Here is a 12537-nt window from a genome sequence, read left to right as displayed (position 1 = left end):
TATATATATATATATATATATATATATATTGATCTTCTAAAGGTTTGTGTGTTTAAAAGTAGAAGATATCTCTTTCTGTAGGTCATTGTTTATATCCACATGTTTTTTTCCATCGTCTGATTTATAGGATGTTAGTTGAAAATGCCTCTGGAGTGTGAGTTTTCTAGTACAACGATGTAAGTCAATAAATAGGTTAAAACCATTTGTTCCAGCGGTTGGACAGAAAGAATGTGCTTTTTCAAGGAGAGAAAATTATCAGAAAGATTAAAAATATACATAAAAGGTATAGGGGGGGGGGGAGCCTTGTTACTCTCTTTTTCTTTTTGCCTTCCCGGGTTCCTCTAAAATGTTTTTTTCGGGCGAAATAAATAGTTTATGGTCGTTTGTTGGGGGTTTAAAACAGGTATGATCTCTAAAAAAGAAGAGGTGTTAGCTAAATGAGGAGAAACAATACCGACAAGGGTGGAGGTACAGTGATTCAGAATACATTAGATTACTATAATGAAGCATTAAAAATTCTGTCGGATACAAATTACTACATTAGTCTTGACCATAATCCCATTGAAGATATTAACAAACATCTCAAATTGTTGATAGACCAAGCATTTATAGATAAAATACTAAATAAAAATGAAAGAAATTATCTCACACCTAAAAATATTACCTTACCATTCTACTATAATTGAACAAAAATCCATAAAGATCCCAAAAACCCTCCGGGAAGATCAATCATTTCTGGGATACAGTCACCCACTTGCCACTTGTCCCACTATTTAGATCTAGTTATCCAAAAATATGTTGTAACACTACCAAGCTTCTTAAAAGATTCTACCCAACTTATTAGTGAACTTCGTTTAATACCGCCAAAAAATAATCTACTTCTGATCACTTTAGATGTAAGTGCATTATATAGTAATATTGAGCACTTCTTAGGTCTAAAAAAAACCTCAGAAATAGTTTCGAAAAAGATACCGAACGTCAACCATTGCAAATTAAATTTTATTGTGAAAGCATGGAATTTATCCTTAAAAATAACGTATTCTCTTTTGATCAAACGATATACCATCAAGTAAAGGGTACTGCGATGGGCACTAGGGTAGCACCTAGTTGTGCCAACATTTTTATGGGCGCATTTGAGGATCAATATATATGGAAACACCCCTGGGCCATGGACCACATTCTTCTATACAAAAGATATATAGATGACCTCTTTTTCGTATGGAATGGTAACATGATAAGTGCTAACAACTTTTGCAATTCACTTAATGAGAATAATTGGGGTATCAACTTCACATTCAATATACAAGAAAAATAAATTGACTACCTTGATTTGACAATAATCTCATCAGGAGATAATTTTATTACACGTACTCATTTCTAAAAAGTAGACACTAATAGCTACTTAAATTTTAACAGTGGTCACCACCCGAAATGGCTTAAGAACATCCCTTATAGCCAGAGAATCAGAAAAAAACTGTATTCTCAAAATGGATTTTAAAAAACAGAGTCAAATACTGTATAAACGTTTTAAAGATAAAGGCTATCCAAACACACTTACGCCTATAAAAAGACTATAACACTTTCCCAAGAGGATTGTCTACTACAACATACTACTAGCGATCAAAAAATTTGAAAAGAACCCCAAGAACATACTAACACGACTAAAAACTTTGGATTCAATTTTATTACACAATACAGCACATCATATAAAGGAATAGGAGACACACTCAACAAGCATTGGCATGTACTCCAAACTGATCCTTTTCTCCAAAAAATCTTACCTCTGAAACCGACAATTACATTTAAAATGGCTAGAACTATTAAAAATATCCTAGCCCCAAGTCGAGTGAACTTTTCTGCGCTAAAGGGCAATCTGGGACACGAGCTAGAACCATGTAAACCTTTGTCCACAATGGGTAGTTTTAAATATGGAATAAGCAGATGCCTCTGTTGTAAATCCATCTGTAAAGGATCTGCCAGGCACAACTTCTGTGTATACTCCCATAGGTAATCAGTCTGCACCTGAGTCTATGTCTCTGAGACTGACTCCATCTTCCACCACTCAGGATGACAGGCTTAGGAGTGGGAGAGCCTACCGCAGCCTGGCCAGACGGAGCTAGCTCCCGCCCTCTGTCTATTTATACCTGCCTTTCCTGTTCCTCCTTTGCTTGTGATTCTTCTCGTGTGGTTTCCTGGCCCAGCTGCAGCTTCTAACTATTTGATCCTGCTCCATACTGACCCTGGCTTACTGACTACTCTCCTGCTCTGCGTTTGGTACCTCGTGCACTCCTGGTTTGACTCGGCTCGTTCACCACTCTTGTTGCTCACGGTGTTTCCGTGGGCAACTGCCCCTTTCCCTTTGCTTTGTGTTCCCTTGTCTGTTTGTCTCGTGCACTTACTGAGCGTAGGGACCGCCGCCCAGTTGTACCCCGTCGCCTAGGGCGGGTCGTTGCAAGTAGGCAGGGACAGAGTGGCGGGTAGATTAGGGCTCACTTGTCCGTTTCCCTACCCCCGTCATTACACCATCACGGATAAAACCTATACATTTAGGTCTCAACAAACCGAAAAAATATTTAATATTGATGCAAATTTAAACTGTCAGTCCAATTTTGTGATTTATCTAATCAATTGTATATGTGGAGTTCAATATGTAGGAAGGACAATTCAGCCATTACATTGTAGACTAAATAAACACAGGTCTAATTGTAAAAAGACGTTTTTACTTCATAGCGTGTCCAGACATTGCACACTAGTACATGAGGGTAATTTTACATCTTTTACTATCACCCCAATTGACCAAATTAAAGAAAACCATACAGATCACTTTAATACTCTCTGTAAAAGAGAAATCTTTTGGATTTATAAGGTGAAGACATTAAAACTGATGGGTCTGAACGAATTAAATGAGACCATTATCTAATTCTAATAAACATTTCCAAATAGTTAAATGGGAAAATTTTCTATATATATATGCATCTATGGAAATATATGTGTATATACTGTTGTTGTTTATTGTTACGGGCAGCTTTTTTCCTCTGCACACTTTCGGCCTCAGTGGTCTTTCTATTGCAAGTGGAGCGGCTCTGTTTGGATGACTCACATTCATGAGCGTCACGTTACTATGACAACAATGTACGCTGCTAACAGCTTCGCACTAAGGGTATGTTTACATGGCTTATTTACGGACGTAATTCGGGCATTTTACGCCTCAATTTACGTCCGAAAATGCGCCTCGATAGCGTTGGCAAACATCTGCCCATTCATTAGAATGGGTCTTACGATGTTCTGTGCACACAGGCATTTTTTTTACGCCCCGCTGTCAAAAGGCGTGGCGTAAAAAAGACGCCCGCGTCAAAGAAGTGTCTGTCACTTCTTCAGGCATAAATGGAGCCGTTTTCCATGGACTCCATAGAAAAGCAGCTCCATTTAACGTCCGTAATGGACGCAGCAAACAGCGCCTCAACATGCCATTACGGCTGAAATTACGGTGCTGTTTTCTCCTGAAAACAGCCCCGTAATTTCAGCCGTTACGGACGCTGCAGTGTGAACATACCCTAAGAATTTTTTAAACAAAGAACTTTTTAAACCAGACTAATAAAATATGTATAAAAACGTCTTACATTTGTTCTGACCTGAAGGAATATAGAGATAGATATATATACTTTTTTCAAGATACCATATATATATATTAGGTTTTTTTCTTTCAAGAAACCACATTTGTATATCGCATATACTTTGAATTTTCTATATTTATACCCTTTGCTAACTATCTCCAATTTGTAATATCTTATTAGCATCCTTTTTAATGGTCTTCTATAGTGAGCGTCATGTTTCCATGACAACAATGCACACTGATGACAGCTTCGCATTAACAACGTGTAAAACTAGACTAATAAAATACACATAAAAACATCTTACACTTGTTCTGAACAAAAAAAGTATGTATATATGTATTTTTTAAGACACCACTTGTGTATATATATATATCTATATATATATATATATATATATATATATATATATATATATATACATATATATATATATATATATATATATATATAATTTGAATTATTTTATATTATATTTTATATTTGTATCTCTTTTTTAATTATCTCCAATTTGTAGTATCTTATCAACATCCTTTTTTAATGGTCTTCTATATTACTGCAAAAATGGTTTGTTTTAAGTGTATAATCTTTTAATTTTTTTTGCCGTAGCCCGCCTATACAAGTAAACATTTGACCTATAACCTAACCCGGTAGTCATTTCGACTACCAACCTCAAAAACTGCCTATATAACCACAGAGACTGTCGATGGACTAATCACTTGTACCAAACCTGACGAAGGGGCCGGTACGGCTTCGAAACACATGTATTGTTGTTGTTTATTGTACAAAATAAAAGTAATTTTCGACACGGCTGCGCCCTTGGATATTCCATCCTTTTTACCCTTTTATCTCCTGGATTTACACAGCAGAGTTTGTTACAAAATCTTCAGATCGGATATTGGGCTGCAACTGTCTTATGCAAGTGTATACTTGGGCACGCATCTTTGGATGTTATGCTCCTAGCATAACATTATCAGGTCAGCACAATTGACCATCACTTTTTTCCCTCTTATTACACAGGTTCATGCACGATGTGCGCTTTGTTTTCATTTTTTTCTACAGCGTGAAGAATTTGTCAATGACATTTTTCGTGATCTCCTTTATGTTTGTGTTGTGGTGTATCTCGATGACATTTTGATTTTTTTCCCAACTTCTACCGACTGTTCATCCCCATCTTTGACTGCTCCTATCTCCACCCTCACTAAGAAGGGTATGAATGCCAAGATGTGGACTCCGGAGGCTGAAGCCGCATTTGAATCCTTAAAAAAAGCCTTCACGTCTGCCTCCATTCTGCACCATCCTGATGTATCCCTACAGTTTTCGTTAGAGGTGGACGCTTCCTCGGTTGGTGCTGGTGCACTGTTGTTCCAGAGAGGATCGGAAGGCAAGGCTGTGGTATGTGGCTACTATTCTAAGCTGTTTTCTTCCGCAGAGCGCAACTACTCGATTGGGGACCGGGAGTTACTGGCCATCAAGCTGGCTCTGCAGGGGTGGAGACATCTACTGGAGAGCGCGGTTCATCCTATCCTGATCTTCACGGATCACAAGAATTTTACCTACCTACAGATGGCCCAGCGGTTGAATCCTCGTCAAGCCAGGTGGTCGTTGTTCTTTGCTCTGTTCCAATTCGAACTCCACTACCGACCTGACGACAAGAATGTGAGGGCCAACGCCTTGTTTAGATCTTTTGAAACCGAGGACGCAATGGAATCTCCACAGAATACTATTGACCCATCCTGCATCTTCTTTGTGAATCCCCAGCAAGTTAGAGACATTCCTCTGGGTAGGACTTTTGTACTTCTGGCTGACCGAGGAAGAATTCTTCGCTGGGGTCACAGTTCTAAGCTGTCAGGTCACGTGCTCGTAAGACTCAAGATCTAATCACCCGTCAGTTCTGGTGGCCCACGCTACCCAAAGACGTTATGGACTTTGTCTCCTCATGCACGGTATGCGCAGAAAATAAAGTTGCTCACTCCAGACCTGCTGGCCTGCTCCAACCACTGCCTGTGCCCATTGCCCCCTGGCAACATGTCGCTATGGACTTTGTCACGGATCTTCCTTCTTCTGCGAGTTGTAGTGTGATCTGGGTGGTGGTGGATCGATTTTCCAAGATGGCTCACTTCAAACCCTTGACCGCCCTGCCGTCTGCTACGTGATTGGCTGACCTCTTCATACAACACATCTTCCATCTGCACGGCTTGCCCCTGCATATTGTCTCAGACTGAGGGGTCCAGTTCACCTCGAAGTTTTGGAGAGCACTCTGCGGCCTCCTCGGTGTAAAATTGGACTTCTCTTCGGCCTATCATCCCCAGTCCAATGGGCAAGTTGAGAGAGTTAACCAGATTATGGAGAACTATCTACGTAACTTTGTTTCCAGGCTCCATGATAATTGGGTGCAGTTGCTCCCGTGGGCAGAGTTCTCTTATAATAACCACACCAGTGAGTCGGCCACTTCCAGTCCATTCTTCATTCTCTACGGTCAGCATCCTCGTATACCTCTTCCTGTTTCTACTATGTCCCAGGTTCCTGCAGCTGACTCGACCTTCAGGGACTTTCTACAGATTTGGCAACAGACCCGATCTTCTATCCTGTTGGCGGTGGACAGCATGAAGAGAAAGGCAGATACAAGAAGACTGCTGCCTCCGCAGTTCCTTCCAGGGACTATAGTCTGGTTGTCTTCTAGGAATATCCGGCTAAAGGTGCCGTCGTGCAAATTTTCCCCTAGGTTGCTCGAACCCTTCGAAATCCTGCTACAGATCAACCCCGTATCCTACAAGCTGCGGCTCCTCCCTACCCTCAGGATTCCTAACTACTTCCACATCTCCCTGCTGAAACCTGTGGTCCTGAACCGCTACTCCAGGACCCCTAGTTCCACAGTGGTCCCTGGTGGCTCATCAGGGACTTTCGAAGTAAAGGAGATTCTGGCTACCAAGAAGGTGGGAGGAAGGACATTTTATTTAGTGGATTGGACGGGGTTCAGCCCAGAAGAGAGGTCTTGGGAGCCAGAGGAGAACATCGATGCTCCTGTCCTCATGAGGAAGTTTCTCTCCCGCTCTGGTCCCAAGAAGAGGGGGCGTAAGAGGGGAGATACTGTAACGTCTATGGCCACGGTCCGTCGTTCTGCCGTAAACCTCGACGGCCGTGGCCATGGACATCATACCTCTCTGCAGCGTCGTCCTCCTGTGAGGCGCCTGCACTCACTTCCGGACTTCGAGTGTCTCCGGCGGACGCGCGCGCCTGCGCGTGCATGGTCTTAAAGGGCCAGTGTGCACATTTTGCAGGAGGTCTTCAATCTAGACCAGGATGCCCTGGGCTATAAAAAGGATTCTGCCCTCTTGCTCTTTGCCAGAGCATTGTTTGTTACCCATAGTTTGTCGTGCTAATGGTATCCCAGTGTCTTCCAGTTTCCTAGTCTACCGTGTTCCTGTATCCCATATCCTGTTTCTGTGCTATCCTGTTCTAGTGCCATGCTGTGGCCGTGCTGTGCTACAGTCTACGCTTGATTTGCTACGCCTCACCTGACGTCTTCCCGTCGCCCGGTTCAGGACGTGCCTGCCTCGTTACTGCCTACGATTGCCTCAGGTGCCCTTGCTGAACTATTTGAACTCTGTACTTACCTGTTTGGCCAGCTGCCATCTCGCTACGCGGTATGGCCCAGTCCACACCCCGCATCGTGACATGCACATTACTATATAGATTGATTACCAGGGGGCACCATTATAATGAAGTAAAGGGAGTATCTTCCAACTGGAGTATTTGTCTAATATAAGATTATTTACTAAATTAATACATTTGAATGCTGAATTATATTGCAATAACATTTAATACTGGGACTACCCCTTTAAATGAAAAAATTCTGGCTGCATGCAATCACCATTAGGGGTAGCTCGCTGCATACAAATTTACGCAGATAAGCTAGTTTTATACATCTGTAAGCAGGGAGCTCCCCCTTGTGGTGGCTGAAAGAAGAAATTATTTTATCTTTTAAATCTGTGTAACATCCTATCTCTAATGGTGCCTTCAATGATGACGGTGATACTAGTCTAAATACATAGACGGCTATAACATACTGGCTGAGCTCCTGGCTGCCTCTCCTAGGAAGACAACAGGTGTTCTTTAAGTCATGCAAATGGAAACTTTTCAACCCCTTAAATAATTTCTACTTCTACAGTATCAATATTCATATTTGTTGCAAGATGATCCTTGATTTAGAAGCTATTTACATCTCCGCTATACTTGTTCTTAAGGAACCGGAGTCAGCATAATATCTCAGAATGCCATTACAGCCTATGAGATGAATACCCGGTAATTTAATTAATGTTGCTTTGTCAGGATGTTGGGAAACGCTTGGTAAGAACCTGACAAACAGCTTACTGCAAACATTCATAGCTGACAAATAAAATCTATAGATACATTGTATGACAGTCCTAAGCTGGAATAATGCATTTTAATGATGCATAATAAACGCACCCTGGTTCCATCCTTCCTCTCCCCAGACGGATAAAAATTCTGACAGCATCTAAGTCAATAATATTCAGATACATTAATCATAAGGGATACAAAGTAGCACACCATCAAAGTCGAGCCCAAATTTCCATCATGTGTGCCTAATATTTGATTATCCTTGCGAGATGTTCAGTATAAAATGCATGATAATTTGATTTGCGTCTCCTAAAGCTACATCCAGCAGTAAAAATTGGGACTGATATTTATCTTTTTTTTTCCCCGGTTATGCCAAGTGAGGATGGAGGAAAGCCTGCGCTGTTTATAAGGGGCAGGGGAATTACTGTCTGGCTGTGAAAATGACTAAATGTAACCAATAGATGTCTGAAAGTAAGGGGCATTGAGATGCTTGTTGATGATGTTTTAACTAAGAAAAAGGACCTAAGGTGTTTCTTCTTGAAAAATGAGACTGAACTCAATAAGGCGGCTGTGCAATCTCTACAAGAACACATTGCTTTGCCTGAACAGCGGGAGAAATTATTATTTGTATGAGGCTCTACAGCACTGTTTTTTATTTTTATCATCTGTAAATGTACCCAGCAATCAACAGACAGCAGAAGTGGGCAGAGTATTGATAGATATTGTGAGTGCTGGAATAGATAGTTTGAGGAGCTGTAGATTTCAGTGGAGTGCTACTGCCATCTGGTGGAAGAAAAGGGAACATCTCCTTATAGGATATAAATACTCAATAACAAAGGGATAAAAGTCAAGGAGAAGGACTGACTTATATTCACTCCAGTGTGTGCTCATTATTGGAATATTCCCCTCATTTACACCTTATGATTTGGGCATCTACCTAAGTACATATTTTTTCCTCCATATTTACCCATGGCATGAGTGCCAAAACTTCAGGGTGTAAGGATATTCCTGGCATGTACTGAGTATGGGGTGGTTCTCTCTTTGCTGGCACCGCTGATTAATATTCATCTTGCACTGACTGCCCTCTTCCTGCCACCGCCGAGTAGAGTTGCAATCTACCACCGTTATCGGGAGTCTGCGACTGTCACTGTTTTTGGGGGCCTGTTTCTGACACTGTTACGGGTGTATATTGGGGTTTGTGGCTGCCCCTGTTAATGGTGTTCCTGTGGCTTTCATTGTTATTGGGTCGTGAGGCTATCTGTAACGATGGTGAACTGTAAATCCTCCATTTACAGCCTATTCACTGCCCAAGTATGAGAGACTACTTAATAGTTTGTCTTTACCTTACATGTTTATATGTGACTGTGTATAGTGTAGATATGTTGCCTTTTTTCCCTTTGCTTTACAGGTTGGTGATGCCCTGCGGCACCATCAGGATAAGCTGATGTAGCTGGACGCAGGAAACATGAATGGGATAATTTATCAACCTCTTTACGCCAGTTTTCTGGTGTAAAAAAGTCGTAAAAGGGCCCAAAAGTCATAATTTGTGGTGCTTTTCGCGCCACCATCACTACTTTTGGAGAGTGGGCATGGCCACCGCGGTTCAACAAATTTATTAGAATTTATACCAGGAAACTGGCGTGAATTATAGTGGAAATCGACATCAGCTCCTAACTGGCATAGAGTTCACAAGCGGGCTTGTCTCCCTGCGGTGAGGCAGGGGAAGCCTGGAGGCTTCAGCTTCCGGATAGAGAACCAGAGGGGTGACTTAGGTCTACGTGAAGCTTCAAGAGATTGATGATTGCAGTGCACGGATTCTTGAATGATTCTTATAGAAATAGAGGGCTTGTACAGTCTGGGGCTGACAGGGCAGGCTGTGGAAGAGGGTGGCTCAACAGATTTTTGTGTGGGCCATCGCTGAAGCAGTGCTGGTAGCAGAGTATTGTCAACCATTGTGGTAGTTCTGGGAAGTCTGGGGCTGTGGAAATAGTCAACTGGTATGGAAACCAGTAGTCGGGTGAGTGGTACTTTTCTCAAGCCTGAGGGAAGTCAATAGTGAGGACTAGTAGAGGAATGGAGAAATTCCTGGATTTGTGGGTCTGTGAGGAAAGCTACAATGGGGCCCTATAGGCCTGAGACGTGGCCTGGTGGTTGTAGTCCTGGACTACTGGAGTAGTTATTGGGAAAGGTAGTGGTGGGTAACACTTGAGAGTCAGGGCCCTAGTGAAAAGGCTACCTTGTTCCTGTGTTAAATGGAAGTGTGGGAGTAGACCTGGGATAAAGTCTGAAGACTTCCTAGTGGAAGTGCCTGTTGGGCATGATTGGGAAAGGATATCGGAGATTCTAAATTCATGGGAGGTGGGAGACCCTGACTGGGAAGGCTAACCCTTGAAGAACAGGGTCAGTGCTCGTGGGAGGCAGAGGGCCCTAGAGGCTAGGGCGAGAAGGTGGAGACATAGCACCTAGAGGAAAGAAGTGGGAAGAGAGACAGACGCCTGATGAAAAGGGTGGAGATCAGTTTAAGAGGAGTGAGGCTTTGTGACACAGACTTTGTGTGGCCCCTGGAAGACAAGTAGAGACCTGGAACAGGAGATAGTTCTAAAGAATAAAATGTTTATCTAGTTAGGCATTATAGTGATTTTTAAGAGATTCTGTCACTTTGTGTGTTTTAACCATATAATCTTGCTATACATCATAAAGAGAAAATAACCATATGCTTGTGTGTCCCTATAATATCATTTGTGTAAAGTAAAAAACAACTTGTACGACAATCATTTGGTCGGCAATGGTGTTTAATTAAAAGGGAAGCACTCCATTAACCCCACATGTCACTGTTATTGGAGACCCTATGTATGTCACTATTATTAGAGGTCTATAGCTGGCACTGTTATTTGGGGTTTGTGGCTGTCAATGTTATTAGGGGTCCTGTATCTGTTGCTGTTGTTGGAGACTGTGTGGTTGTCACTGTTGTTGGGGGTCTGTGGCTGGCACTGTTAATAGGGTTTATGTGGCTGTCACTATTATGGAATTTCTGTGACTGTCACTGTGTTTGGTGTCAAGTGGCTGTCACTGTTATTAGGGTCCAGTGGCTGTCACTGTTATTGAAGGCCCAGTGGCTGTCACTGTTATTAGGGTCTGTAGCTAGCACTGGCAATAGAGTTTCTGTGGCTGTCACTATTATGGGGCCTTGTGGCTGTCACTGTTATTAGGGCTCCTGTGGCTGTTGATAGATGCCCTTTGGCAGACACTGTTAATAAGCTTTCTGTAGCTGTAATTATCATGGGGGCCCGTGAATGTCACTGATATTGGGGTCCTGTTGCTGTGACTGTTATTAAGGGTCCTGTGGCTGTCACTGTTATTAGGGGTCCTTATATGTACCTTGGCAGGCAAGAAAATTTCCCAGAAAAATTATCACGAAATAGGAACACTTTGACAAAAAGGTTTGCGCACCTGCCCCTTGTTTTGCTTTATCGTTAATATTGCAGCCACAAATACAGATGTACATACAGATGTACAAAGGAAACCATTGACTTCTATTGGTCAACCATGGTACCATTATGGACATAAATAGAACATGTTGAGTATCTGAAATCACCCGTGCGGATGAGGCCTCAAAGGGGCTTTCTGTCAATATGATTGTGACATGACAACATGGCATCTAAAGTGACATTGAATTTGAATCATATGACCAGAACGGTCAGTGGCTGCCACCCACAATGGTTATAGTGACATCACATGGCCACTGTGGTCACAAGATTCAATATAGATACCGCGTCACAACAGAGTGGTGGGGATAGATGGAGTATAGCAGCGGGGGAACAAAAAAAATTTGATTAAGTATATTGCAGAGGAAAGGAGGAAATACTAAGAAGTTTCCTATCTTTTGGATCCACTTGTATGTTTGACAAAAAACTGTGTCAACAACAACTGCATGTGTGATTGCGGCCTAAATGTTTTAACATTTGCAATGCTTCATATAGGACATTCTTGTATATTTGTTGGTAAATGCTTCAATCATAAATATAATGGCTGTTGACTACAAAAAATATAAGCTGGTCCATGAAGTTTCCATCCCGTATCGCAAATTATCACTGGTCAGAAACTAGTATGTCCATGTGCAGTAGTTCTTAGGCATCTAGGCAATTGTTCTCTCTTGCCTGAATTGCTGCAGCAGCAGTTCCAGAGATTTGCATCAGTCACCTGGACCTATTGATTTCTATGGGAGAGTGTTGTGGGCATGCTCTATGACCTGTGCAAAGGTCACTGTGCAGGGAGGGGGAAGGGAGAAAGAGGTGAGCTGTCTTCATCACATATTGTCAATAGTGTGATCCTGTGTTATCTAATAAAATCCAAAACAAACAATTATCAAAAATGGCACCAAACTACTGTGCTGTGGAAACATGGCCTAATACCTGGTCGAAACGATGGACACGACAGCGGAACCTCAAAGGATCCCAGTGTAAATCAATGGATCTGTCAGGTGCTGTTGGTGTCCATCATGCTGGGAGGTGGAGAAAACTGTTTTAGGGTATGTGCACACGAGGGCATTACGTCCGTAATTGAC

The sequence above is a fragment of the Rhinoderma darwinii genome, chromosome 5 (assembly GCF_050947455.1).
Source record: "Rhinoderma darwinii isolate aRhiDar2 chromosome 5, aRhiDar2.hap1, whole genome shotgun sequence".
Lineage (NCBI taxonomy): Eukaryota > Metazoa > Chordata > Amphibia > Anura > Rhinodermatidae > Rhinoderma > Rhinoderma darwinii.
The sequence above is the reverse complement of the archived record's forward strand: the minus strand, read 5'-3'. Positions refer to the sequence as shown.